Below are 5621 nucleotides of genomic sequence, written 5' to 3'. Positions count from 1 at the left end.
TTCTGATAATATTTGATAAATAACTTATTGTTTAACAATTAACTATCGCCTGATAACAATTAAACAATTATTCAATTGATTAAAAATTACAATTACAAAATAACATGTCTACCTTTTCATTTTAATAATTAAATAATTATTCCTACTTTTTAGTTGTATTATAAATTCTAATTTTATAATAAATTCTAGTTCTCCACTTCTTATTGGCTGTCAATCATATACATACATATATAACATAAAAAAAAATCAACCAATGAGAAGTGGAGCTACTGCTCCAAAACTAGTACAACTGTGATGATACCTATATAATTTGTCATGATTTAATGTATGAGTAATACTTTCACGGGCTTATCAGATTTAACACAATTTCTTTGAAGATATTCTTGGAAATATGTTTGAACAATTATAATTCTTCGAATAATAATTTGCATGACCGAATAACGAATTAACATAAAAATTATTCGAATAATTCGTCATCAAATAATATTATTCCTTTCAAATATAATTAATCGAATAATAATTTGCGTGACCGAATAACGAATTAAAATAAAAATTATTCGAATAATTCGTCATCAAATAATATTATTCGTTTCAAATATAATTATTCAAATAATTAATTGAATAAAAATTCGAATAAGAGAAGTTACAAAATTATTATTATAAGTTATAACTTATGAGCAATGAGTAATATTAGTAATTACATAATTATTTATTATTTATCAATCATTATTGATGATATTCGATCATCCATAAACATTTTAGTGTAACTTTTTTTATAGATAGGTAGTATCATTGATTATGAGTACGGGCATAGTGGTATTCCAAGTATATTATATAATCAATGATAATATTTAATATTTATATAACCACCTATTTATCCTTATTCAACTCTCTTCTAAGACACACAAAAATGAAAAAAATTATTAAAATTCATAATTCATATAGTATATTATAATTTATAGGTATGTATAATAATTTGGTTAGTTAAATACAATTCGAAGGTTTATTTGTTGGAAGTTGTAATCGCTGTTAATTGTAATTGTACACTCTTCTTGAACCTAATTAATTAAGGATTTCAAACGATTCAATACCGAATAGTTCTTAATTTTTATTCAACTAACAATTATTAATTTATTTTCGAATATATTTAATTATATGAATAAAAATTATTCAAATAAGAAATACTGGAATAATTTTTGTAATCGAATAATAAAAAATATTCGAATAAAAAATACTCGAATAATTTTTGTAATTGAATAATTAGTTATTCGAATAATAAATTCGAATGATTTGTCGATTATTCGAATAACTTATTTGGAAAAACTATCGAATAATTCGATAGTTATTATTCGTTGCAACCCATCACTAATTAATATATTGTCATACGTAAATGTTAATTGGAATAGAAATTACTTGGCAAACGTTTTACATGTACCTGGTTTGAAATTAAATTTATTCTCATGCGGTTCTGCATTAGATAAAGGTTTAGAATTTAAATCAGACAATAAAACGTGTATGTTCACAAGAAACGGGATACCCGTTTGTGTAGGTGCACGATATGGCAGATTGTTTGAATTACAGATCAAAGTCGAAGTACCGTCGAATGTTATGCGAACATTGCAGTAGAAAAAAGATTGGAAGTATGGCACAAGCGTTTAGCTCACCAGAATATTCAATACGTGAGGAATCGTTTGGCAAAACATAATATTGATTATTCAGCCGAGGACGATCAATTTGTGTGCAGTGACTGCATAATCGGGAAGCAACACCGTCAATCGTTCAGTAAAAGTTAGACGGAATATTTTAACGTTGGTGATTTAATACATGCAGATTTATGCAGAGGAACTCTATCGGTATGTCAAAATATTTTTTACTATTTAGAGATGACTACTCACGTTACAGAACGGTATATTTTATTAAAAATAAATATGAAGTAAAAAATATCATGGAAACATTTATAAAAAGTGTTAAAACAGAAACAGGATCTAAGGTCAAAATATTAAGGACGGATAATGGATTAGAATTCGTAAACAAGGATATTACAGGTATTCTACAGAAATATGGCATACGACACCAAACTACGGTAGCATATACGCCGGAACAGAACGGGAAGGTCCAGCGTGATAACAGAACAATCGTAGAAGCTGCCAGGACAATGATTTGTGCGAAAAATCTTGATGTGTCATTATGGGCAGAAGCTGTGAACACAGCGGTTTATACACTTAATCTAACCGGAACGAGTCCACAGGATGGTAAGCCACCTTACGAGTTATATTATAAAGTCATACCTGATATTAAACATTTACGAGTGTTTGGTACTGTGGTGTATACACACATACCAAAACAAAAACGTCAAAAATGGGATCCAAAGAGTGAAAAAGGAATATTTGTTGGCTATTCGAATAGCACGAAAGGTTATCGTGTATGGTATTCGAAAACAAATAGAATATCCATGTGCAGAGACATTATATTTGAAGACGAATGTAATAAATATAAAAATATAATTACAGACACATTAGAGTGTACAGAGACTCAGATTAATTCAACGGGCGTGCGTGCGAAGGACGAAAACATAGTCGATGATAGAAATGTTATGGTTCTACGTGGCAGAAATACGCTTAAGAAACCGGACAGGTACAATGTTCAGACTTTTATTGCTAACTGTGTCAATCCATTGAATTATAATGAGGCAATTACTGGGTCAAACAAAAACGAATGGGAAAACGCTATGATTGACGAAATTAATTCGTTACATGAAAATCAGACTTGGACACTAGTCGATTTGCCACAGGATAAAGTTGCATTACGAAATTCATGGGTGTTCAAAACCAAATATAAAACTGACGGTAGTATAGATACATTTAAGGCCAGGTTGGTCATTAAAGGTTGTTCACAGAAATATGGTATAGATTACCATGAAACATTTTCACCGGTGGTCAGATATGAATCTATAAGGGCAATATCTGCAGTAGCAGCTGTGGAAAAATTAATACTACGACAATTCGACATCAAGACAGCGTTTTTGTATGGGGAACTACAGGAAGAAATATACATGGTACAACCACCTGGTTACGAAGATGGGTCGAATCAAGTATGTAAGCTTCAGAGAAGTTTGTATGGTTTAAAACAAAGTCCAAGATGTTGGAATATACGCTTTAAGAACTTCTTGAATGCATTTGGTTTGAAATGCACCGAAGCGGATGCATGTGTATTTAAAGCTGATAACAGTCAAATTATTCTTGCAATATTTGTTGACGATGGTTTAATCGCCGCAGATAATGAAGACATAATTGAGGAACTTTTAACAAACTTAGAAAAATAGTTTGAGGTGACAAAAGGAAGTCTAGAATATTTTCTAGGTATGCAGGTAAACATAATGAAAAATGGGTCATTATTTGTGCATCAGACAAATTACGCAAGTAGCATAATTAATAGATTTAATATGTTGGAAGCTAAGGAATTTTCAATTCCGATAGACAAGTCGCATACTATTGAACAAAAGGAAGAATCGGAGATATTAAGTGAAGAAATACCTTACAGGCAAGCAGTAGGTAGTTTACTGTTTTTATCGCAAGTAACAAGACCAGATATAGCATATGCAGTGAACTTTGCTAGTCGTTTTTTAGCAAAACCGACTAAAGCACATTGGAACTTGATTAAACGAATTATACGATATGTCAAACGAACACTTAATTATGGTTTATATTTTAATAATAATACACAATTGTTATTAGAAATATTTAGTGATGCAGATTACGCAGGTGATATTCAAACACGACGTTCGACGTCGGGATACTTATTCAAATTTGGGTCAAGTATAATCTCATGGACATCGCAGAGACAACAATGCGTGTCACTGTCTTCGACAGAGGCCGAATATATAGCGGCGAGTGAAGCAGCCAAAGGGATCATGTGGATTACGTGGTTGATAAAAAGCTTATCAAAAACAGGTGATAAACAACCGGTATTATTCATTGATAATCAGAGTGATATACGTTTAGTTAAGAATCTGGAGTTTCTTAAGAGGACGAAACACATTGACGTACGATATCACTTCATTCGGGAAAAGTATGAAGATGGACAATTTCAATTGCAGTTCATTGGAACGGAGGACCAGATTGCAGACATTCTAACAAAGCCTTTGGTCAAGGAGCGTTTCGAGAAATTGCGGTCAGCCATAGGAGTGACTACAATTAAAGAAATTATTAATTGAGGGAGGGTGTTGAAATATACAATTAATATTAGTATTCAAACCATGTAAACACACGTGCGTGTACAATGTCGTTTTCTAATAGATACTTATGCAGTTACGATATAGCTGTACAACACTTTTACTTTCGCTTTCTATATTGTATATGGATACGGGATGACCTCAACTAATCATATATATAGGGCCTTTGTAGTATGTAATACTCACTTGCGCAGGCACCGTTGTACAGTGCGTATACGGTGTGTATGTACAGTCACGTTAAATTGTCCAGTTGTACGTTATTATATATTATACTTATACATAATCATATTGTCGTGTTGTTATTCATTTATAATTTAGTGGTTCTCAACCGGTGTGCCGCGAGATTGTCTAGGTATGCCGCGAGAAATATTATTAAATATTGAAAACAGTGTTTTATTTCGTGACATTTATTTTTAAAAATACAGCAGCATAATAATATTTAAAGAACTAAATTATTTAAAGTAAACAAAAGAATATTTATATCATAAAGTGAATAAATTTTAAATTACTAGTGAGAAACGCAGGGGCGCTATTTCAGTTTTTTTTAAGGTGTGCAAACAATTAAAGAGGCCAATTTTTTCCCACCTCCAGGTCAATCGTTAAAAAAACGTTTCAAGTGTTTTCAGTTTTTCATTACAGATTCATTAAAGTATCAAAAACATACTTAATAAAAACATATTTTTATAGTTAACACATTACATTTTACCGTTCATACATTCTGTGTATATACTGTATAGTGTATAGTAAAGATATTTTTAGATAGAAAAGATGCATCTTATTATTATTATGTCTTTTGTCTATCAGTAACCAGGGGCGGACTGGCCCAGGGTGCTATACACCAAGTAGCACCCCGGGCCCCCGTTTGTATTTATGATCCGGGCCCCCGATTACCACAGTCAGTATACGGTATAATACTGGTATAATACGGTATTATACATGTAAAGATTATAAGATTATGTTGTCTGCTGTTATCAACCACACTGTATCTAATGATTACAGCAGGTTGATATCAGTAAAGATGAGTTAACAAAAACTAATATTATAATATTATTATACTTAATGTAAAACTACAATTAAGATTATTAAGACCTTTAAGTAGAAACTTTAAATTGTTGTTTGTCTACTTACAGGTAAGAGATTTGTATATAGCAAATTATCATATCTTTATTCATATTAATAAAATAATTGTCTACTTACAGATAAACACAAGTTGTTTTTTTACTTAAAGAGAAATAAGACCTTTATAAGGAACACTTATAAAACAACAATTTTTGTCAAACAGAAACAAACATGGATAAGATGGATAAGTTGCAATTTGAATTCTCGGCAAAACCTTCATCTGACGGAAAATCGAATATTCTCTGTATAATTTCAATTACTATACAGATGA

This window comes from Acyrthosiphon pisum, chromosome A3 (assembly GCF_005508785.2).
Source record: "Acyrthosiphon pisum isolate AL4f chromosome A3, pea_aphid_22Mar2018_4r6ur, whole genome shotgun sequence".
NCBI lineage: Eukaryota > Metazoa > Arthropoda > Insecta > Hemiptera > Aphididae > Acyrthosiphon > Acyrthosiphon pisum.
The sequence above is the reverse complement of the archived record's forward strand: the minus strand, read 5'-3'. Positions refer to the sequence as shown.